Below are 26,152 nucleotides of genomic sequence, written 5' to 3'. Positions count from 1 at the left end.
CAATTATCCTACATTTTAATTGTAAGATATTTAAATTTTTTGTCATTCAACTATATTACTAGATAATGCTGTTAGACTGTATTGTGTGCGGACAAACTATTAAGCATGTCAAACATCAGTCTATCAATAGCCTGAATAATTATATATGTCTTTCTTAAAAACAAGGCATAGCACTCAGCCTAACAGATTATTGTAAATGGTCACTTTGGAGGATGTGTGCTGTGCAATTAAAATCAAGAAGTAGTAATGATGTGACATTATTGAGTGTGTTATGCTAATGGAGAATACAGTCCATATGTTGCCGTTTGAGGCATGTAAACAGAAACGGTTTGCAGTGCTGAACACAGAGGCTTTCTTTGCGAAGATGCAGTCTAAAAAGCCTTCAGACATTTATCGTTGATGCTCCTTATCTCCATATACTCACTTGCCATGGTGCCATCTGGTCAGTATTTTTCTTTCAAGAACTCACAAGACATTTATAGCTTGTTGTACCTGCAAGCGCAGCTGTCCATATTAACGCTGTTTCCTAAAGCATGTCAATATTCACTATCCCATTCATTTAGACTGTTTCCTTAATAGCATAATCAGCAGCAAAGTAAGTATTTTCTTTGCTGTTACCAGCACCAATGTAATGCTACAATGCTTTAATGGGTCAACATTCCACTGTGTTGTGATTACTTTCCATCAATAGTAAGAATAGGGTGGTCCCAACTCTATTTTGACCATCTCACCTCCTATGCACTTTTTTCCATCTCATTTGAGCACCAATGAACCGTTGAATGGTGTTGTAGTGCTACCCCCTCAGGAGCCACTTGAATTCTTGTTTGCCCGGGTCTCTCAATTAATTCCCAGCCAGACACAGGTTATATCCCATAGCCAGGTGCACACTCTTCCGCTCGTTATCTCCAGTGAGCAATCTAGAGTATTTGTTTTGATGTTTTATTTGGAGAACTTGAATAGGAGAAGGGATTTAGTAGGATACTCCAAATTACCTAATCACAAGTGAAGAAAGCTTTCTTAATAGAACTGTGTAACAGATTATCAGTAGAACAATACAGCAGGCTGTACAAAATAAAAACAAATCCCTTTGTAGCAAAAGGAACATAGTGGACTTTACCTCTTTAAAACTCTAGCCAGTGTCCCCTTTAGCTTACACCCAGTACGTTGACTTCTAGCACCAAGAGAGGAATTCAGCAACAACAGTCTCTAGGATCCCTTTAGGGGGTCTGTACTCACAAGGCCCTAGCCACAGGTCGCTTTCCTCCTTGATTCCAGACAGGATCAATGAACATCCTTTCTTAGTCAGCTTACAGGAGAACTCTGGGTTTCAGCCTCAAAGTTTCAGGTCCTCAGGTCGCCCACCTGAGGCCGCATGGCAGCCTGTGCCTGAGGAGGGGTGGTAGGCCCTCTCCCCACCTGGACATCTCTCCAGAGAAAGACTCAGAGCCCACGTGCTCGTCAAATAACAATACAGTCACCCAGCATGCATTGGGGGACATCCCCCATCTATTTGGCCAGAGCTGTATGGACATTCATGCTCTCTTCTGCATGATTTCCACCAACTGTCCAGTACATTCCATAGCTAATAGACCTGTGTGAAACTTCACAAGACAACATGAGCAGCACCAGAGAACACTGAGCAGACTCTGCTCAACAATCATAGCCTCTGTTAAGCAGACAGCACATACATTTACCTACTGTCCCTCTGTTAGGCAGAGAAACCAAAAATTACCTTGTAGGGTGCTACATTATTACCGCACCATTCAGCAAAGCCTAATGCTACAAACCTTAAAAACCACTTCACCTCTCAAGCACTCTGTCCTACCCCCTTCAAATCACCATTGAACCAGTGAATACCAGTAGGGATGGGTAGAATACTGCTCTGGTAAAGGACTGAAACGTGCAAAGAAAGGAGCTTTGCTTGTGGTGTGAACAGAAGAGTGCACTGTGACTCCCAGTACAGACTTGAGAATAAGAACTGCTGCTGAATTGTCTTTTGCCTTTACATGGCTGAAGGATCTGGAGATTTTCCTTCTGTTGTGGACCGTTATTTTACACGGTGGTACAAAGCATATTTGTGAGCTACTGGATATTGGATATCTCCTTATATGCTATCCTGCTGTTCATACATTACCCCTACAGGGGACTGCTATATCTGATCCTGGGTAATTCCTGGGTCAGATAGTAAGGTGAGAGGCTTTAATATCTGGTGGTGGCTTGGAGCACATTCACGGAGGTGTTTGAATTTGTGAGATTGCAGCATCATTGGTTTATATGGACTTTTTATTTGTTATTTGCTTATGGGAGCATCTATATCACCATTTTGACACTATTTATCACATGGACTTTCTTTCTTATTTTTTTAGATTTATGAGATCTATTTATGAGAAAAAAAGAAAACCACTGCTGACGCAGAAAGAGAAACACCTGTGACGCAGATAGGGGAAAAGCAAATTTGCCCTAAATAGTATTAGTGCTGCGGTGGTGAAAAAAAAAAAAAAGAAAACCACTGCTGATGCAGAAGGAATAGCACCTGCAACACAGATGGGAAAGCATTAATAATGCAGCAACAGAACCTGATGCTGCTGCAAAAAAAAAAAACTAGGATCGGTGGGGTGGCACAGACGTGTTGTATACACCAACACTTAGAATCACAGCACTACACTACACTGACTGCACTCAAATAACTGAACTAACAATCTACCACTGACTACCCTGCCTAATCTCCACCAACACACTACACAGGGCTGCCATGTAAGCAGCCTTATATAGTGAGAGACATGGACTTAACCCCTGAGTCATGATTGGTCAAAGGCACTCTGACTTTGGCCAGTCATGGCTCTCACAGTACTTTGTGCTGTGATTATCCAAAAGCATACAGGTCAGGTGCATGCTTTGGCCAATCATCAGCAATCAATGCACTGCGAGATCGCAGTGCATTATGGGGCGCTCCATTTGTTCGTGTGTTTAGCGAACCCGATGTTGGACTCGAATATCAAGCCCATCTCTACTTAAATTGGTTAACATTCTACTATGGTGTGATCCCTTTCCATCATCAATTGAATGGTGTACCCACCTTTATTTTGACCGCCTCACCTCTCATGCACTCTGCCCGACCCGCTCAAATTTCCATTGAACCACTGAATAGAGTTACAAGCACCATCCAGCTCAATGTAATGCTACGAACCTTAGATGGGTTAATATTCCATTGTGGTGTGATCCCTTTCTATCAGTAGCAGAAGAGTGGGCCTCTATTTTGACCAACTAACCTCCTATATACTCTCTGCCACCCCCACCATTCAACCAGTAAATGGAGGTGCCATAACCCTTTAGCCCAATGTAATCCTTAAAATTCCACTGTGGTGAGATAACTTTCCATCAGTAATAGAAATGTGGTTCCACCTCCATTTTGACCACTTCACCTCTCACACACTCTCTCCCATTACATTGTTAGCATTACATTAAATTGTTTTACTCTCCACCGTGGTGTTATCCCATTCCATCAGGGTGGGCCAACCTCAATTTTGACTACCTCATGATTACCTCACCCCCTATGCACGCTCTCCCATTCCTTCAGAGCCCCATTTTACCACTCAGTGCTATTACCACCACCATTCAGGCTAATGTAATGCTACAACCCTTATATGGGTAACATTCCACTGTAGTACGTATACTTTGCATCAGTATTGGAAGGGTATGCCCACCTCCCTGTTGACCACCTTACCAATGCGATTTCTGCCACCCCCTCAAAGCCTCATTGAACTACTGTATCTAGTTACCACCACCATTCAGACAAATGTAATGCTACAAACCATGCATTGGTTATGGTTAACATTCTACTGTGGTGTGGTCCATCAGTAGTAGTAACATAGACCCAGGTCTATTTTGGTCACCCCCACCTCCCATGCACTCTTCCCTGCCCCCCCCCCCCCCCTCACCCCAGAGTCCCATTGATCTAATCAATGGTGTTACTAGCATATCTTAGCCCAATGTAACGCTAAAACTTTAAATGGCCTAACATTCCACTGTGATGTGAATCCTTTCTATTAGTAGTAGAAGAGTCAGTCCGCCTCCACTTTGCCCACCTCACCTCCTATGTGCTCTCTCCCACCCCTTTGGAGCACCATTAAACCAGTGAATGGAGATAACAGCACCATTTAGCCCAATGTAATGCTTAACATTCCACTGTGGTATGATCTCTTTCTATCAGTAGTAGAAAGGTAGCGCCACCTCCATGTTGACCACCTCTGATGCACTCTCACCCACCCCCTTAGGGTCCTATTGAACTACTGAATATTATTACTAGCACCATTTAGCCCAATGTAATGCTACAAACCATACATTGGTTAACACTGCAATGGGGTGTGACCCCATTTCATCAGTGGTACAATGGTGAGCGAAACTCAATTTTAATCCAATGGTGAGCAAACTTTTTAATCCAATGATGAGCCAACCTCAATTTTAATCACCTACACCTCCTATGCACTCTCTCCCACCCATTCAGAGCCCCACTGAACATTCTTATTTAAGAAAGTTTGATAATCTTTTTATTTTGTGCCTCAAACTTTGCAACTTTCCATGATGCCTTGTGGGCATGCTATGCCTCCCTATTTCCAATAACAATGTAGCCTAAAGTCAGAGATGTATAGTAACTAAGTAGAACTACTTCACTACTGTACTTAAGTACTGAAAGGCGGTATCTGTACTTTCCTAGAGTATAATTTTTTTCTCCTACTTCCACTTTTACTTCACTACATTTTTTCAATGATTTCAATACTTCTACTCCGATATTTTTTTTTTTGTGCTGCATAGTTACTCTTTACAATTATAAAAATGACCACTGCCAGAACAGTTGATGGCAGGTTTCATGAAGCTCAAAACATGTGTATTATCTACTGTATGTATAAATAAAAGCTGCGTTTGAAATAATAAAAAACAATATGATGTTCAAAATTTTGACTTCTTTCTTTAATAACTACATATCACAGTACTTGTACTTTTACTTTCAGTACTTGAGTAGCATTTTTTTTTCAAAACTACTGGTACTTTTACTTTCAGTACTTGAGTAGCAAAATTTTTAAAAAAGTTACTTGCAATACTTAAGTATAAAAAATGTGGAATACTTTAGTACTTCTACTCAAGTCACTTTTTAATCGAGCACTTCCACTTCTACTCAAGTCACTTTTTGATCGAGCACTTGTACTTTTACTCAAGTATGGGTATCGAGTACTTTATACAACTCTGCCTAAAGTGTTACTAAACCCAGGAGCCTGCATTCACTATATCTGCTGTCCCACAGTACACAGAAAATGGAAATATAATTATTTAAGTAAATATAAACTGCTAAATACCATTTCTCATCAGCAGTATATAGCAGTCTTGTGACTTGATCAGTCTCTGCTTAAAGATTGTAGGAGGAGTTTTCATTCTCCTCTGATTCATTGTCTGGACAGTGCTGATTGTGGGAAACACACGCAAATTCAGGAGAACATACAAACTTTGTGCATCTTAGACCCTTAAAGTGTTACTAAACCCAGGAGTCTGCATTCACTCTATCTGGTCTCCCACAGTACACAGAAAATGGAGATGCAATTATTTCAGTAAAAACAAACTACAAAATACCTTTTCTCATTAGCAGTATATAGCAGTTTTGTGACTTCTATCGGTGTCTGGTTAAAGCTTGTAAGAGGAGTTTTCATACTGCACTGGCAGTTCTATTAGGATGCAGGACCCCTGACCCTCTGTCTGGACAGTGCTGATTGGCTCTTTGCTGATCACATGCACACTCCCAAGAAAATAAAAAACACTCTCTAGCAATACACACCAAACTGAGCATGTGCAGCCTGACTCCTAATGCTCTGTTCTATCAGGAGATGGGTTGGAGTCAATTAAAGAAGAAGAGGATCAGAGAAGACAGGATCAAACAGACTTTATACACAATGCAAAGGATTTCTCCCTTAGGTTCCACAGTGAGTATAACAAGCATGCTTTACTGCATGTACAGACTGATTTTACTGTTGTAGATTTAGTAACACTTTAAACTTTACTCTTTATTACTCACAACAGGTCGGAATCTGACAGCCACATCATTTATTGTATTTTGCTTTTTATCTAGTTTTATTTCATTTACACTCATTGCTCAGCTGGTTTTGTAAAATAACATTTTTTTTTACAAACATGTTTATTTGTACATTTGATTTTCTATTGTTTACCCCACAATTTTCTCGCAGAGGTTCTGTTGTACCTGCATTAGATATTTATATGCAGTAGCACACTCCTCTGTGTTACACATCCATAATACTGTGCTCCTGTAATTTTTCTTGTCTCCCTACGAGATGTTCAGCAAGCAGAAGCAACATCATTCTGCCTTAATCGCTGGTGTTTCCATGCACACAATGCCATTTGATATAAGAAGAAAAAAGGAAATGTACATAATAATACAGGAACATTATTTCATATTTTATTGTGTTACTAGAGATCAAAGGAGAATATCAGCCTGTATACAATTAAAGTATTACTTGGGTTTCTTTTTTTTTCTTTTTTTTTAGTCGTGACTGAGCAACAGAAGTACCTGAACTGAATAGTATAAATCAATCCCCAGCAGGTGAGTGGAGATTTGCAATGGCTGTATTTGAAGGTTTTGAAAGGTACGTGGTCTGATTACATGGTGTGGCTTGCAGTAGGTAATTTGCGTCCACAACCCACAGATTCAGCTTATTCACATGAAAAATGTACTACCCAATTTGTGTTTTGATTCAAAATCTCTTTTAATGCTCAAGCTGCAGTTTAGTCTCCATGACGAATGTCTCATTGCTTTGAATGACCCTTTTCGATATTACGTTAGCTGTTTTATTCCCCCCCCCCCCCCCCCCACTACACGTACACACACCTCTACTCTTTTAAGACTGAGGGGGAGAGAGGAAAAGAGGCCCCAAATCAAAAAAAAAAAGGAGACTTGAAAGAGCTTCTTATCAATGTAAAAAATATGAGCAAGTTAAAAGTGGAGACTAGCAGCAAAAGAAAGCGATTGCCTGTTCCCACATTAAATGAATCCATTTTTGCAGATTCTTTTCCAGAGATGAGTCAAGTTAGCAAAAGGTGAAACCAGGCAATTTTTTTTTTTCTGGCTGACTTTCATGTAGTCTTATCTTCTTAAAAAAAGATATTACATCTACCTTTGCCCTTTCCCCACTCTAAAATGCATAGCAAAACCAACTTTAGGCTATCAATTAGATTAGAGGTCTATTATGTATTTCTGAGGGATTTCAAATGTTGTTTATAAACTGGTACCGGATTTTTGCCATTGCTTGTTTTTCGGTTTCAGTGGCTTCATTATACTGTACAACAAAGTGGGGCGGATTCCTGTATTTGATTTCCTTTAACCACTTGCCGTCGCTGCACTGCCTTTTTACGTCGGCAGTGTGGCTCTTCCAGGCAAAATCACGTTAAAGCGGAGTTCCAGGCACAGAAACATTTTTTCAATGAACATACCCCCGGGACAGTCAGGGCTAGTACATTCCACAATGGCTAGCCTCTGATCTGTCCCAGTTCGCACTTACCTGCAAGAAGAAATACTGACTTATAAAATTTCTTCCACAGCGTTGCCATCTCTGTTGTGGGCAGCTGAAGCTGGCGCGATCCTCTTCTGCGTCCTCTTCTGCGTCTTCTTCTCCCAGAATGCGCCTTCACCGGCCCCTCTCGTCACTTCCGGTGCGGCGCCGCATTCCTACACAGCTTCTGGGCATGCCCAGAAGCTGTTTAGCAGGGAATGCGGCGTCGCACCGGAAGTGACGAGCGGGGCCGGTGCCGTCGCATTGATTCCTGGGAGCGATGACGTTCAGCTCCCAGGAATCATTGCAAACCGGACGTGACGGCGCGGGCCACGGCCACAGAGGGAGGAAGTGAAAAAAGGTGAGTATTTCTTTCTACAATTACGAGGTAAGTAAAAAAAAAAATAATCCTAACTATCCAATTCCTTTTCAGGTGAAGCAAAGCAAGCGGATGGGCACAAAATCGATTAGGTCGATTTTGTGCCCGGAACTCCGCTTTAATAGGCGTCATCTGCCTGGGAGGCCACTAGGGGGCGAGTGCGCGGCACCGGAGGCGCGCTCCCGCCCCCGATCGTCGGTGGGGAAGCCAGTGCGGGTGCCAGGTGATTCCAATGGCCGCCTGACACCGGCGATCTCCCCCCCCCCCCCCCCGACAGAGAAGGACAGACAGCTGATGTAAACACAGCCGTCTGTCATTCTCCCTGACGTGATCACAGAGACCATGCGATCCTGCTATATAGGATCGCATGTCTCTATGATCATTTCAAAAGCCCAACCCCCCTACAGTTAGAATCACTCCCTCCTATAAAAGCCAAAAAAAAAAAGAATCACTCCCCTAGGCTTACATTTAACCCCTTGATCAACCACAGGGTTAACCCCTTCCCTGCCAATGGCATTATTATAGTAACAGTGCATATTTTTAGCACTGATTACTGTAGTAATGTCACTGGTACCCCAAAAGTGTCAAAAATGTCAGTTAGGGGTCCGATCTGTCCGAGGCAATGTCGCAATCCAGCAAAAAAACGCAGATCGCTGCCATTACTAGTAAAAAACAATAAAAATGACATAAATCTTTCCCGTAGTTAGTAAACCCAATAACTTTTGCGCAAACCAATCAAAATACGCTTATTGCAATTTTTTTTGACCAAAAATATGTAGCAAAAAACAAATTGGCCTAAAATGTTAAAAAATTTTGATTTCAAAATTTTTTGGGGGGGAATATTATATAGCAGAATGTGAAAAATATTTTTTTTTTTAAATTGTCGCTCTTTTTTTGTTTATAGCGCAAAAAAATAAAAATCGCACAGGTGATCAAATACCAACAAAAGAAAGCTCTATTTAGTCGGGAAAAAAGGACGTCAATTTTGTTTGGGTACTACAATGTATGTGTATGCATATATTAGAGAAAAAGATTTACTGCTCCAGTTGAATGTGTGAACCATTTGCCCCCCCCCCCCCTGAACATCAACAGGTGCCAGTCCGATCAGTGATTGCGGCTTCAGGTAAAAGACAAATGTTGATCGCACTCCAATGATGAACCAGACAAAACATTTGTTTATTGAATTGTTCACAATAAAAATTGCATGAATCAAAACTCCAACACACGGACAGAGGACAGTTAATGCGTTTCACACAGAAAGATGTGCTTAATCATAACTGAAGTGCACTTGTTGGAAGGCAACCTAAAACAAAATATGTGCATGCATATGCCTATGTTAGCATGAGCATCATTAGTGCTGGTCACCTGGGGCACAATCCCTACATCTCTTCCTTGGTGCCCCAGGACTGTGACTATCCTTTTCTTTTTTTTATTTAGTATCCTTCTTTCCTCCATTTGCCACCTCAGATCAGAACGGCAATGTGTAATGCATTCCCAAGGGAAGTCCTAGGCCCTCCCTTGGCTGATATGACACAGCTGGGGGGGAGACCTTTGAGGACTTTCCTTAGGGTCCTTTCACATGAACTATCCGATCAGATCCGCCTGTCAGTTTGATCTGATCGGATCCTCCATGCATCCCTATGGGGCAGCAGATTTCAGCAGAGACACCTCCGCTGACAGCCGCTGCCATCCGCATCCGATCCTGTCCGTGAAATCTGGATGGATGGAAACCCTATTTTCCATCCGTCCAGGGGATCGGATCAGATGGGATCGGATGAGAGCGGACAGGCGGTCCGCTCTCATCCGATTCCCCATAGAGAGCAGCTGGGCTCTGAAACCTCCCTCTCCGCACACAGTGCAGAGACGGAGCTGTCATCCGTCTGCTCAGCGGGGATCGGCGATCAATCCCCCGCTGAGCAGAGAACGGTCTGCAACAGAATGCGGACCGTGTGAACGTAGCCTTACTTTGCTGGGGCCGCAGCATTTTAAGATATGTGAGTAAATTTGTCCAGATTTAGTACTACTAGAAGAGAGGATTTGTACTGGGGGAATTGGATTGTATTGGGTGGAAAATGAAATTTTAGTTTGGGTAGATTTTCAACTTGAAGAAAAAATGTATGCTGGGCATGAGGGGAGGGGTGTAGTGAAGGGGTAGAGTTACTCTGAGCATTATGTACACTTGACCCCTGTGCAATGTGTATGATGTACTCCTGACCCCTGGAATATGTATGTTATGTACTCTTCCCCCTGTACTCAATCCTTTATGTACTCCTGATCCTTGCACCCTGTTGGGATACATACACTTGTTCAGTTGTCTCTTGGCCTCTGACTTTGTCTTCTACCTATTTAAAGGGATAGTGTTGCTCTCCTGTTTGGATATTTGGGACTCATGTCTTTGGGGAGCTCCTTCTTCCCCATGATTATAAAAATCTATTTTAAAGCTGCACATAAGACTATGGGCCCCAACGCCGACCATCAAAAGCGTTTTGACCTGTAAGAGGTTAAGGGTGGGGATAAGGAGTGACTGTACCCTTAATATCCTTTTCATTAGGTCAGAGACTTAGAGGCCAGAGCTATGCCTCCTTGAAATGTGTTGTTGGGTATACTCTGCACATAATCTGTTGTTAAAGGAAAAGGAATTGGCAGCACTCCAGGTTGAGTCAAAATCCAGATTTATTGGTAATGATTAAGCACACAGTCAGTGTGTGAAACACGTCTACCTTATCACGATTGTCATATTTGGATGTCCAGTCAATAAATCTGGATTTTGACTCAACCTGGAGTGCTGCAAATTCCTTTTCCTTTATCAAGTTTCCACGGTGGCGAGCCGGGGCATGCACCGGTGTGAGTCATCAGGCAATTACACCACCTTGAGCAGTGAGTTCTTGTCTCTTCAATTCATAATCTGTTGTTACCTGGCTTGCAATCTGTGTTACAGGTGCCATCTGTTTATATTATTAATGTCATTATGCTTATTGAAACTGTTCTTGTTTTACCCTGCTGAGCATGTAGCCTGAAAAAATAACCTTAACCTTACACTCAAGGTGTGTCCAAAAGTATGGTATCGTTTACAGGGTCATCTAGAAATAGAGGGACCCCATCATCCAGCAGCTACTCCAATGGTGGCGCTACACCCCCTTTTTTAGTGTTACTTGCTTTATTTACTTTCGGTCCCCGTCTTCGGCATGAGAGTAAGGGTCAGATGTCTCCTGAAGATCACAGTCCCTGTCTTATCAACTGCTGGACCTCACACACCATCTTGCAGTATCTGCCTGTCCATACCTATAGATATATCAAATATAGATCAAAGCAAGGTCCATAAAGACATGGATGAGTGAGTTTGGGGTGGAAGAACTGGCTTGCATATAGTCCTGACCTCAACCCGATAGAATACCTTTGGGATGAATTAGAGTGGACACTGCGAACCAGACCTTCTTGTCCACATGCCTGACCTCAGAAATGTGCTTCTGAAAGAATGGTCAAGCATTCCCATAGACACTCTCCTAAACCTTGTGGACATCCTTCCCAGAAGAGTTGAAGCTGTTATAGCTGCAAAGGGCAGGCCAACTCAATATTGAACCCTACAGACTAAGACTGGGATGCCATTAAAGTTCATGTGTGTGTAAAGGCAGGCGTCCCAATACTTTTGGTAATATAGTGTAGATGCAGAATAAAAACTGACAATGCCAACTGAGTCCGAATATTATGGAGGAATGAATGAAACACAAAGGCAATGTATGACAAATAAACTATTGTAATAACATGAGCTGCCTCTGAACAGTTCCCAATAGAAAAGAACGTATTTGCAACAGTACAGTCAATGAGAAACTCGGTGGAATGAACTGCAAAGCAACTATACAATACACAGCATAGTAAACATGGCTACTGGTGCTTGGCTCTTTGTAGTAGAGTTCCCCTCAAATTGAAGCAGGCTTGTTCTGGTAGTCCAGGAGGGCGACTGTAGGGATCCCAGGTCTAGTCCCCCAGGTAAAAAACATTTTGATTTACTTACCTTTCTTGTGACTACTTCTTGGTTTCCCTGAAGGCACTGATTACGTAGCCTGAAATGTTTTTACGGGAATACAGTCTCCTTTTCTATCACTGTTTTGTACTATGGATGGTTTCTTCTGCCTACTGAATCTTTCCCTTAGAAGTTAAAGTTTAACTAAACTCATCAATTTAACGGTTTAAAAAAAACTGTGAAATTCCCGGCATGCTGCAAAATTCTAACTGTCACATTGGTTGTGCTTTCCTAAAACTGTCAAACCTTTAAATGGCTGCAGTCATTACCAAAAGTATTGGGACACCTGCCTTTACACGCACATGAACTTTAATGGCATCCCAGTCTTAGTCCGTAGGGTTCAATATTAAGTTGCCCCAACCTTTACAGCTATATAAGGCTGTCCACAAAGTTTAGGAGTATGTCTATGGTAATGTTTGACCATTCTTTTAGAAGCGCATTTGAGCAGGTCAGGCACAGTCATGTTGAAACAGGAAGGAGCCAACCCCAAACTGTTCCCACAAAGTTGGAAACATAGAAACATAGAAACATAGAAACATAGAATGTGTCGGCAGATAAGAACCATTTGGCCCATCTAGTCTGCCCAATATATCTGAATCCTATGAATAGTCCCTGGCCCTATCTTGTATGAAGGATAGCCTTATGCCTATCCCATGCATGCTTAAACTCCTTCACTGTATTTGCAGCTACCACTTCTGCAGGAAGGTTATTCCATGCATCCACTACTCTCTCAGTAAAGTAATACTTCCTCATATTACTTTTAAACCTTTGCCCCTCTAATTTAAAACTGTGTCCTCTTGTGGTAGTTTTTCTTCTTTTAAATATGCTCTCCTCCTTTACCGAGTTGATTCCCTTTATGTATTTAAATGTTTCTATCATATCCCCTCTGTCTCTTCTTTCTTCCAAGCTATACATGTTAAGGTCCTTTATCCTTTCCTGGTAAGTTTTTTCCTGCAATCCATGTACTAGTTTAGTAGCTCTTCTTTGAACTCTCTCTAGAGTATCTATATCCTTCTGGAGATATGGCCTCCAGTACTGCGCACAATACTCCAAGTGAGGTCTCACCAGTGTTCTGTACAGCGGCATAAGCACTTCTCTCTTTCTACTGCTTATACCTCTCCCTATACATCCAAGCATTCTGCTGGCATTTCGTGCTGCTCTATTACATTGTCTTCCCACCTTTAAGTCTTCTGAAATAATTACTCCTAAATCCCTTTCCTCAGATACTGAGGTCAGGACTGTGTCAAATATTCTATATTCTGCCCTTGGGTTTTTACGCCCCAGGTGCATTATCTTGCACTTATCCACATTAAATTTCAGTTGCCAGAGTTCTGACCATTCTTCTAGTTTTCCTAAATCCTTTTCCATTTGGCGTTTCCCTCCAGGAACATCAACCCTGTTACATATCTTTGTGTCATCAGCAAAAAGACAAACCTTACCATCGAGGCCTTTTGCAATATCACTTATGAAGATATTAAACAAAATTGGTCCCAGTACAGATCCCTGAGGTACCCCACTGGTAACATGACCTTGTTCTGAATGTTCTCCATTGACTACAACCCTCTGTTGTCTGTCACTCAGCCACTGCCTAATCCACTCAACAATATGGGAGTCCATGCTCAATGACTGCAGTTTATTGATAAGTCTTCTATGTGGGACAGTGTCAAAAGCCTTACTAAAATCTAGATATGCAATGTCTACTGCACCTCCACCGTCTATTATTTTAGTCACCCAGTCAAAAAAATCTATAAGATTTGTTTGACATGATCTCCCTGAAGTAAACCCATGTTGTTTTTCATCTTGCAATCCATGGGATTTAAGATGTTCCACAATCCTATCCTTTAATAGGGTTTCCATTAATTTGCCTACTATTGATGTCAGACTCACTGGTCTATAGTTGCTCGATTCCTCCCTACTACCTTTCTTGTGAATGGGCACGACATTTGCCAATTTCCAGTCTTCCGGGACGACTCCTGTTACTAATGATTGGTTAAATAGATCTGTTAATGGTTTTGCCAGCTCACCACTAAGCTCTTTTAATAATCTTGGGTGTATCCCATCAGGACCCTGTGACTTATTTGTCTTCACTTTAGACAGCAATCTTAGAATGTCTTCCTCTGTAAAGACACATGCATCAAATGATTCATGGAAGCATGAAATTGTCCAAAATGTCTTGGAATGCTGATGACTTAAGAGTTCCCTTCACTGGAACTAAGGGGCCAATTCCAACCCCTGAAAAACAACCCCACACCATAATCCCCCCTCCACCAAATGATTTGGATCAGTGCACAAAGTAAGGTCAATAAAGACTTGGATGAGCGAGTTTGGGATGGAGGAACTTGACTGGCCTCAACCTGATAGAGCACCCTTGGGATGAATTAGAGTGCAGACTGTGAGCCAAGCCTTCTCGTCCAACATCTGTGGCTGACCTCACAAATGCGCTTCTGGAAGAATGGTCAAACATTCCCATAGACACACTCCTAAACGTTGTGGACAACTTTCCTAGAAGCTGTTATAGTTGCAAAGGGTGGGCCAATTCAATATTGAACCCTAAGTACTAAGACTGGGATGCGATTAAAGTTCATGTGCGTGTTAAGACAGGCGTCTAATACTTTTGATAATATAGTGTATGTGTGGGGGAGTGACGGGCGCCAAGCCAGCACCTAATTCCAGTATATGGAAGGGATCGGAAAGGTGAACTTTTCTTTGACTCTATAAACTCAAAGCCAGCAGTGCTGCTTATAGAGCCTGGAATAGTTAATTCAAATGATACTGATGTTTTGGTTATTTAAATCAAAGTTGCAATAGATTGTCAGATTCTCTGCCAAATAAACACTGTATATGCGACTTGCCTTCCAACCTATCAAGTGTCTCACTACCTATTCACCTCCAGTAAAATGGTCAGATTTGCAACTAGCTTCAAATTGAGCAGATAAAATTGCTCATCCCCGGTTGCTGCAAGCAACATAGCGTCCTTTCATTCACTCTTTATTCACCACTTTCTACATATTTTTGAATTTGCAGAATTGAAGCTAAACTCCAGGTTTGGATTTTTTTGCCTTGTCCAAGCTGGATTAATGTACTGTAAGTATGCATTTACCATACCCATGGGACCACTGTGGAAGTGGAGAATTACTGTAGTAGTCACTGCCAATGTTCCCTCTATTTTTTTACTGTGCTGAGCAAATAAAAAAATTTCTGAGCGCAAACCTTTAGACTGAGCAATTTCATCCACAGTGTCCATACAAAATGCAGAGCGCCCACAGCATTGCCCCCAATCAATGCAGAGTGCCCACAGCATTGCCCCCAATCAATGCAGAGTGCCCCCTTTACATCACAGTCCCCCCCCCTTTTACATCACAGCCTCCCCTTACACTACAGTGCCCTCTTTTACATTGCAGTCCCCCCCTCTTTACACCACAACACCTCCTTTTACATTGCAGTTCCCCCTCCCCCCCTTTACACCAAGGCACCCCCTGTTTGCATCACGGCCCCCCTTCTGTGTCTTCAGCCCCCTTTACATCACAGCCCCCCTTTTACATACAGACTCTTCCCTTTACAGCAGTGTCTTTGGTCCCTCCTTCACATCACAGTCCCCCACATTACATCCCAGTTCTCTTCAAATAATAGCCCTCAATTCTCATAAGAGCCCCCCCCCGCCTTTCCTTTTATCCTGATCCACTTTACATGAATGCCTCCATAATATCATTATCCTCGTCAGATTACAGCGCTCCCCCAATCTTTAGAATCCTTCAACACCAAGCAGAGGGCAGGAGGCGCTGCATGACTGGACGGCGGGTGGGAGCTGCATAGCTTTCCATGTTAACATAACAGGTAGGTAATTTGTTGCAGAGTACCCACAGCATTGCCCCCAATCAATGCAGAGATGCCAGCGTTCCCCCCACGAGACCCCCCCCCGGGCCGCGAGATCCGTGCACTTACCTCACTTACCTTACTTTCTCAACTCCTCAGTCCTCCCGCCTCCTACTCGGCCAATGGCATGGGGTTTGCCTTTCGGCCAATCAGGAAGCGGGAGGACCCGCTCCCTGATTGGCCAGGAGGAGTATCCGTGTGAGAATAGCGAATACTCTGGGTATCTGGTCTTACAGATACAATCAGCCCATTGGAGGCAACTATAATGCTGATGCAGCCCATAATGAAATTGAGTTTGACACCCTTGTTTTAGTAAATATAATCTGCTAAATACCTTTTCTCATCAGCAGTATATAGCAGTCTTGTGATATTTATCAGTGCCTGGTTAAAGCTTGTAAGAGGAGTTTTCATTCTGCACTGGCTGTCCTATCAGGATGCAGGACCCCTGACCCTCTGTCTGGACAGTGCTGATTGGCCCTGTGCTGATCACATGCACCCTCCCAAGAACAAAAAAAAAACACTCTAGCAATACACACCAAACTGAGCATGTGCAGCCTGACTCTAATAACTCTGTCTTATCCGGACATGTTATGGGGACAATGCAAGAAGAGGAGGATCTGTGCATACAGGATCAAACAGCCTTTTTACACAACAAGGAGGATTAACCTCTTAGATTCCACAGTGAGTATAACAAACATGCTTTTCTGTATATACACACTGATTTTACTGTTGTGGGTTTAGTAACACTGTAACAGTGGTCTCACAGGTATGGCATACGCATACTTACATTGGTCCAAGACAGGCAAATAAATTCAATACCTGGAATTAAGTTTTGAAGCAATCTGTTACATTAAAGAATAGGCAGTCATTATGCATCAAACCATCAAAATGGAATTAAACACTATTTAACTTCACGAGAAATGTCACTTTAACATCAAAAAAGTATTTTTAGTGGATCTAATAAGGCATGTCATTATCTGTGCCACTGCTGGCTAAATCACCATAGTGGGTGTCTTGTTTGTCTGTGAAAGGGTCAGAATTATTTATTTTTTTTTTCTACTTCTATTCTAAAATAACCTGCTTTTCCCTATTATTTTAACTATTCTTCCCATAAACAGTGTCCTTTTCCAAAAACCAATTTATGTGTAGCTGCATGTGCTGCTACTGCCACCTTTTGGATGTAAATGCATACAACAACATTAACACAAACCAGTTATTTTTCTCCAATAACCCGAGTAATATTTATTTTTTTGATGCAAAAGAGACATTGGGGGAGAGGTATTAAAAGGGATGCGCACAGAATCTGGTGCATAGTAACCAATCAGCTTCTAACTTCAGCTTGTTCAATTAAGCTTTGGGAATAAAACCTGGAAGCTGATTGGTTACTATGCACAACTGCACCAGATTTAGTGTGCAGCAGTTTTAGTAAATCCCGCCTAGTTTGTCCTAGACCTGTCCTATAGGAAATGAACAGCTATGTAAAACCCTACATTTTCTAGACTGTCTTCTTTAACCACTTCTGGACCGGAAGGATTTGCCCCTTAAGGACCAGGCCATATTTTGCAATTCGGCACTGCGTTACTTTAACGGACAATTGCGCGGTCGTGCGACGCTGTACCTAATTAAATTTAATGTCCTTTTTTTCCCACAAATAGAGCTTTCTTTTGGTGGTATTTGATCACCTGTGTGATTTTTATTTTTTGCGCTATAAACAAAAAAAGAGCGACAATTCTGGAAAAAAAACAATATTTTTCACATTCTGCTATACAACATTCTCAAAAAAAAAAAAACTAAAAATCAAAGTTTTTTAACATTTTAGGCCAATTTGATTTCTGCTACATATTTTTGGTAAAAAAAACACTCAATAAGCGTATTTTGATTGGTTTGCGCAAAATGTATTGCGTCCACTAACTACGGGAAAGATTTATGTCATTTTTATTGTTTTTTTTTACTAGTAATGGCGGCGATCTGCGATTTTTAGCGGGACTGCGACATTGCGGCAGACAGATCGGACCCCTAACTGACAATATGCACTGTTACTGTAATAATGACACTGGCAGGGAAGGGGTTAACACCAGAGGCGTAACTAGAACCTTCAGGGCCCCGATGCAAGAAACCATGAAGGGCCCCCCAGTCCCCTGGCCGGGGCCCTTCCCTTCAAGCCCGGGGCTCTTCCCACTAATCCTGGGGCTCTTTACTCTCATTGCATGGCCTTTTATTATGGTCCCGCATCAGGATCCTTTCACAAGTTCTGCAGTGGGCTCCCTTCCTGCAATCTTGGGGCCTCCCCACAGTGGTGAAATGCCAGGGCCCGGTCGCAAGTGTGACCTTTGAGATCCTAGAGGTTCACCCACTGTTTTGCTACCGGGCCCCCTGGAGCATGGGGCCCGGTAGCGATTGCAACCCCTGCAACCCCTGTAGTTACGCCCCTGGTTAACACTATGGGTGATCAAGGGGTTACATTTTTACCTAGGGGCATGCTTCTAACTGTATGGGGGTTGGGCTTGTAAAATGATCACAGAGACCTGTGATCCTATATAGAAGGATCACAGGAGCTCTATGATCATTCCAGAGAGAAGAACGGTCAGCTGTGTTTAAAACAGCTGGCCATTCTTCTCTCTCAGCGGGGAACGATCAGGGGTGCCAAGCGGCAATCAAAGCTGCCTGCCCTGTGCATCGGAGTCCCCGCTGCCGAGTGGGGGCGGGAGCGCGCCAGTGGCGGCCTGCGCTCGCCCCCTAGCTGCAGGCGCACGACCGACGTAGACCTACGCGCAGGAAGGCCACCCTGCCGCAGTAAATCTGCAATTACAAGCTTATATAAATTTAGCCCACTTTAGGGGGGCTACGGGAAATGGCCCTTCCCAAACAGCATACCTTCCAACTTTTTGAGATGGGACACCTATTAGCTATAATATGTATGCATAGGACACACACCCTATCACACCTCCTCAAAGGAGAATTGTACAAAAATAATATTAGGTAAACCCACAAGTGTTTTTTTTTTTACCACTACTTTTCCTCTATATTGGCTTTTGAAATTTGCAAATGCAGCAATTTATAAGTTTGATGAAGGGATTATCACTGGAAAACACTTATTGAAAGATAAAAAGTGCATTTTATATACAACTATATAGATCAGACCAAGATAAGGGACAAATGAAGATGAAAGAGGGACAGAGGGACTTTGTTCCAAATCTGGGACAGGCCCTCAAAGTCAGGGACAGTGGTACTATGAGAACAGACGGTGGCACAAAACCTGTAGGTAGCTAGAAGGATCAGTGCCTTCACCAAGTAGAAGAGTGGGTTTGATAATAAATTTGGCAGTGCCACTACTCAGGACAGGGCCTCTGTCAGGGGCAGACTGACAACTCATGGGGCCCCTGGGCACTAGGGGTTCATGGAGCCCCCATGTTTAAAGATGGCCGCTGCACAGCAGTCATCTTTCTGATGCCACATTAATGTGGCAGGCCCACATGGAGGGGCACCTAGCGTGGTGACATGCAGAGTGGCAGGAGACTTAAAGCTGGTGACCCAGTAAAGGTACCAGGAGCCTTCCATGGGCAGTGCCACCTACAGAATCATGGGCAAAGTAATGCAATGGATGCCCCTAACAGGGAAAAGGTTAGTTACCTGTGACGTGCATAGCCCACTGGGTGTGGCTAAATAATGCCACATAATGGGCGTGGCTTTTTAGTCTGATTAGAAATGTAAGTCTGTTTTTTTTTTTTTTCTTGTAACTACATTTTTTTTAACCACTTCTTATCCGGCCGCCGTCAAATGATGGCAGAGCGGTGTATCCATTGTTCTGGGACGCCGTCATCTGACAGTGCACCAGAACAGCCTCTCTCGCGCGCCCCCGGGGGCGCGCAGAGCGGCGGTCGTGGCCGGGTCGTGTTGCTAGGACATGGCGCAACCCCAATCTCGGTAAAGAATCAATGAAATTACTCTTTACCCATGTGATCGGCTGTGTCCAATCACAGCCGGTCACATGTAAATAAGGAAGTGCCGTTATTCGGCTCTCCTCGCCTCACACTCTGACAATGTGAGGCAAGGAGAGCCGATCAGCAGCTCCTCCTTTCAGGGGAGACAAGGACATGTAATCAAGGCACTGATCATCAGTGCCCTGATTACAGAAAATTGAAATAAAGTGCCAATCAGTGCCCACCATCAGTACCTGCAGTGCCCACTATCAGTGCCCACAACCAGTGCCCATAGTGCTGCCAGTCAGTGCCCATCAGTGCTGCCAGTGGGGCTGCCCATCAGTGCTCATCAGTGTCACCCCTCAGTGCCCTTCAGTGCCACCCGTCAGTGCCCATCAGTGCCGCCTCTTGGTTCCCATCAGTGCCACCTCTCAGTGCCCATCAGTGCCGCCTATCAGTGCTCATCAGTGCCGCCTATCAGTGCCACCTATCAGTGCCCATCAGTGCGGTATATTTGTACCTCCTCATCAGTGCCACCTCACCAGTGCCCGTAAGTGCCACCTCATCAGTGCTGCCTATCAGTGCCCATCAGTGCAGCCTATCAGTGCCCATCAGTGCAGCCTATCAGTGTCGCCTCATCAGCGCACATCGGTGAAGGAGAAACATTTTTTTTATTCAAAATTTACTCACAGAAAATAAGAAAAACTTTCTTTTGTTGCAGCGGTTTAGACATTAATGGCTGTGTGTTGAGGTATTTTGAGGGGACAGCAAATTTACACTGTTATACAAGCTGTACACTCACTACTTTACATTGTAGCAAAGTGTAATTTCTTCAGTGTTGTCACATGAAAAGATATAATAAAACATTTACAAAAATGTGAGGGGTGTACTCACTTCTGTGAGATACTGTAAGTACTTGCACACATAGGTTTTGCATGTAAAGTTTTTTATTTTTTCCAAACATATTTTATTAAAAGAAAAATCGTTTGAGGAGTATGTATAAAGAATGAGTATAGGAGATATTACATGAATAATGAAACATGAGTCATTAATACTGCTGTCAAATAGACATGGTAATTGTAGTGAGCAGGGGTCTACTGTATGTACTGTATGTATTTATCAGTTGGGTGTAACCCAGTGGTAGGGCAGGAGAAATATGTGAAGGGTCCAGTAGATAACAAAAAAAAAAAGAGAGAAGAATAGAGAAAGGCTGGAAGGAGAAGAGCGCAACGGTCTGAAAGAAGAAGCCCTCCTAGTAAGGGCGTCTGTAGGGCAGCATGGTGGGTATATCCGGGATAAAAGAAAAAAAAAAGAAAAATATGGGAGGGTGGGATGGGGTAGGTTAGGTGGTGGGGGAGGGGGTCTTAGGTCACTCAGACGGGGTCCCCCTCAGGGCCGTCTTTAACACAGGGCAAAAAGGGCAACTGCCCAGGGCCCAGTCGTTGTTGTGGGGCCCAAAGCAGCTGCCCCTTGTGCCCCCACTGCCTGCAAATAGATAATAAGTGGATTTTGGAGGGCCCAAAAAAATATTTGCCCAGGGTCCAATTAATATTAAAGACGGCCCTGGTCCCCCTACCCTCTCTAGAATATTAACTGTCTGTCATTCGAAAGTCATACTAGAAAGTTCCCATAGCAAGTATTGTCTGAGGCGAGGAGAGATCTAACCTGATGATGGTTTAAGGAGTAAGGCCTGTCAATTTTTTGCACACATATGTTTTATGTAGTGTCCCCCTTTAAAGCTGAAGTTAGGTATAGCAATTTTTACAAAGTTACATTGGTCCAGCTTGGACTAAAATAAGTATGTATCTGCCATACCTGTGGGATCTCAGTGGAAGCTGTATTTTACTATAGTAGGCACGCTACTACAGTGATTACCACTAACCTTCCATGCCAAGGGGCTGCACTGCTGGTTACTGAACACTCAGCACAGGCACAATTAAGAGAACATTTTGCATTTCCTCAATAAATGCATCATGTTCTTTCATCGGACGAGCAGCGTATCCCTTGAATTGTGGCTGTGCCAAGCAAGCAATGTCCTAGGCTCACAATGCAGTAGGGCAGCTGTGCAGCTCAGGACCTAGAAGCTAGAGAGGTCAACTGTAGCAGCAGTGACTACTACAGTCATTTCCAGCTTCTAGAGGGATACCATGGGTATGGCATATACATATTTACCTTGGTTCAAAGCTGGACTAATCTAAAAATTGCCATACTTACAATGTTCCTGTATATGCTTACAGGGTGCCATTTAACCACTTGCCGACCAGTCATGTTGACACTACTGCGGCAAAGTGGTTAGTTATCGTCCAGCGACGTAGACCTACGTCACTGGACTCCTCCCCTTGTGGGCGGCGTGCGCGCGCCGCCGGAGGCTCGCTCCCGCTGTATTCAGTCACAGCGGGAGTCGAGCCAGGGCAGGAGCGGCGGTGATTACCACCGCTCTTCCCCGATCGTCGGGGAATCAAGTCTGGAGATCCGCCCGCTTGTGTAAACAAAGCGGGCGAATCTCCTAAGTGACAGGCAGGGTCAGATTGCAGGGTTCAGCATAGCTGAACATGCGATCTGTGCCTGTGTCACTCAGTCCCCTCCCCCCACACACGTCAGTAAGCACCAGGCATACATTAACCCCTTGATCACCAATAAAAGTTAACCCCTTCCCTGCCAGTGTCATTTTTGCAGTAACAGTGCATATTTATAGCACTGATTACTGCAGTAATGTCACTGGTACCCCCAAAAGTGTCAAAAATGTCAGTCAAGGGTCCGATCTGTCCGCCGCAATGTCGCAGTCCCACAAAAAAAATCGCAGATCGCCGCCATTACTCGTTAAAAAAAAACACCAAAAATGACAGAAATCTTTCCCTTAGTTAGTAAACGCAATAACTTTTGCGCAAACCAATCAAAATACGCTTATTGCAATTTTTTTTTTACCAAAAATATGTAGCAGAAAACAAATTGGCCTAAAATGATAAAAAATTTAGATTTTTACATTTTTTGGGGGGGAATTTCATATAAAAAAAGTGTGAAAAATATTGTTATTTTTTCAAAATTGTCGCTCTTTTTTTGTTTATAGCGCAAAAAGTAAAAAATCGCACAGGTGATCAAATACCACCAAAAGAAAGCTCTGTTTGTGGGGGAAAAAAAGGACGTAAATTTTGTTTGGGTACGGCGTTGCATGACCGCGCAATTGTCAGTTAAATTCGTACAGTGCCGAATCGCAAAAAGTGGCCCAGACGTAAGACAGCAAAATCCTCCGGGGGTAAAGTGGTTAAATAGTAACTCCACTTTTGTTGAGAAAAAAACAATTCCTTCTGGGTAATCTCTGAACATTGCAGGGATTTTAGCAAACTTTGTTTCAGATTCCGACCTTTAGAAATAGCTGTTTGTTTGTAAAGTGAATGTGAATGAGAGTAACTGTTATTATCAATCAGCTGCTGCACTTGAAGGGTTCTATTGAGGAAAGTGGCAGGGTCTGCGTCCCTTTAGACGTAATTTACATTTGGGGATATCTCACCAAAAATAAAAATTTTTTGAAGGAATTGTCCAAAATATGGAGTGTATCTTATTGCGGAATTCTGGTAAAATCAGTGAGCTAATCACACAAACAGGAAATTAAATTGACTAACTAACTAACTAACTGTGTACAGAATGCCTCCAGGTTGCTATATTGCATTTTACAGAAAATGACAGTGCTGCAGATTGAAAAGAAAAGGTAATTTTTAATAACATTCAATTACAATATCACATTTTTTTTTTTCATTTTATTTATACCTGGTGATCTAGCCAGTAATACACTTCCTGTCCTGGGGGGGGTTACACTTTATAGAGGAACAACAGGGCCAACCTTCGCAGCATCATTGACAACCTAGGGAGGGGATAGCAGATTTAGAGGGACTTGACTAACAAATTAACCGACTACTCGCCACCTTTTTACTGCGGCAGGGTGGCTCTCCTGCGCAAACCGACGTAGACCTACGTCGGTCTTGCGCCTGCAGCTAGGGGGCGAGCGCACGCTGCCGGCAGCGCGCTCCCGCCCCCACTCAGCAGCGGGGAAGCCGATGCACGGGGCAGGCGGCTCCGATTGCTGCCTGACACCCGCGATCTCTCCCCGCTGAGAGAGAAGAACGGTCAGCTGTTGTAAACACAGCTGACCGTTCTTCTCCCTGGAATGATCACAGAGCCCCTGTGATCCTTCTATATAGGATCACAGGTCTCTCTGGTAATTTCACAAGCTACGCCCCCCACAGTTAGAATCACTCCCCTAGGCTCACATTTAACCCCTTGATCACCCACAATGTTAACCCCTTCCCTGCCAGTGTCATTATTACAGTAACAGTGCATATTTTTAGTGTCAAAAAATGTCAGTTAGGGGTCCGATCTGTCTGCTGCAATGTCGCAGTCCCACTAAAAATCGCAGATCGCTGCCATTACTAGTAGAAAAAAAAAAAACAATAAAAATGACATAAATATTTCCCGTAGTTAGTGGACGTGATAACTTTTGCGCAAACCAAACAAAATACGCTTATTGCAATTTTGTTTACAAAATATATGTAGCAGAAAAAAAATTGGCCTAAAATGTTAAAAAAAATTCGATTTTTAAATTTGTTTTATTTTGGGAATGTTATATAGCAGAATGTGAAAATTATTATTTTTTTTTTTTTCAGAATTATCACTCTTTTTTTGTTTATAGCCCAAATAATAAAAATTGCAGAGGTGATCAAATACCACCAAAAGAAAGCTCTATTTGTGGGAAAAAAGGACATCAATTTTATTTAGGTACAGCGTCGCACGGCCGCGCAATTGTCCCTTAAAGTAACGCAGTGTCGAATCACAAAATATAGCCTAGTCATTAAGGGGGAAAATCTTCCGGTCCAGAAGTGGTTAAAGCCGAATTCATACCTCCCAATTTTTTGGGATGGGAATGAGGGACACCTATTATAAAAAGTATGTAAGAACAGGACACACCCCTGCCATACCCCCTTAAAGGAGAATTATACATGCTTTTTATATATGCTTTTTTTTTAACCGCTGCTATTAATTTATACAGTAAGTCCCCTACATACGAACCTTCGAGTTGCGAACTTTCAATGATGCGAACATGCGGGCTGAACAGAAAAAAACTGACAGATTGCCGTACCATCAGTAATGTGGGTGCAGGGATCTCCCCAGCTGTGCATGTATAAAGAAAGGGGACAACTCCCATAGTGAAGCACAGTAACTGATTTATTGATGCAAGGACTAAAAAGTGGCAACTCACATTTAGAAAGAGATAATAAGACGTTTATCTCTGGGGAGTAATCCCGGGACCTGGTTCCCAACCAAGAAAATGGCCGCCGCGTCCCCTCGTGTGTCCCAGCGTGGCGTGCCGCAGGCTCCTCCTACGCGTTTTCGTCAGCAGAGGACGTCGTCGTCACTAATCAATGTCTTTATGGACCTTGCTATGTTCACTGGTGAGCAGTCATGTTGGAATAGGAAGGGGACATCCCAAAACGGTTCCCGCCAAGTTGGGAGCATGAAATCGTCCAAAATATCTTGATATGCTGACACCTTATTAGTTCAATTCACTGGAACTAAGGGGCCAAGCCCAACACCTGAAAAAAAAAAACCCACATCATAATCCCCCTCCACCAAATGATTTGGACCAGTGCACAAAGCAAGGTCCAAAGACATGGATGAGTGAATTTGGGGTGGAGGAACTTGACTGGCCTGCACAGAGTCCTGACCTCAACAGGATAGAACACCTTTGGGATGAATTAGAGCAGAGACTGTGTGCCAGCCTGTCTTGTCCACATCAGTGCCTGACCTCACAAATGTGCTTCTGGAAGAATGGTCAAACATTCCCATAGACACACTCCTAAACCTTGTGGACAGCCTTCCCAGAAGAGTTGAAGCTGTTATAGCTGCAAAGGGTGGGCCAACTCAACATTGGACCCTACGGAGTAAGACTGGGATGCCATTAAAGTTCATGTGCGTGTAAAGGCAGGCGTCCCAATACTTTTTGACAATATAGTGTAAGTGTTGGTTCACACTAGGGCGACACGACTTTGGGCGAGTTATGCCGTCGCCCATGCACCGCGACTTCGGCGCGGCTTGCAACGACTTCACATAATGGAAGTCAATGCAAGTCGCTCCGATGTCGCCCCGAAGTAGTGCAGGAACCTTTTTCTAAGTCGGAGCAACTTGAGTCGCTACTATTAGAACGGTTCCAATTGCACAGCACGGTCCGCTACTTATCAGGAGACCAAGTCGCCTGACAAGTCGGAACAGTGTGAACCGGCACTAAATGCTCTGTTATTTATTTATTTTTATATATTTTTTTCCCATGAAAGTGGAGTTACCCTTTAACTATAATTTGGAATAGGGAAAAAAAGGGTATTTCATAGAAGTTGTACAGTACCTGTCTTACAAGAAGAAT

This window comes from Pelophylax lessonae, assembly GCF_965119305.1.
Source record: "Pelophylax lessonae genome assembly, chromosome: 4".
In the NCBI taxonomy this organism is placed as follows: domain Eukaryota; kingdom Metazoa; phylum Chordata; class Amphibia; order Anura; family Ranidae; genus Pelophylax; species Pelophylax lessonae.
The sequence above is the reverse complement of the archived record's forward strand: the minus strand, read 5'-3'. Positions refer to the sequence as shown.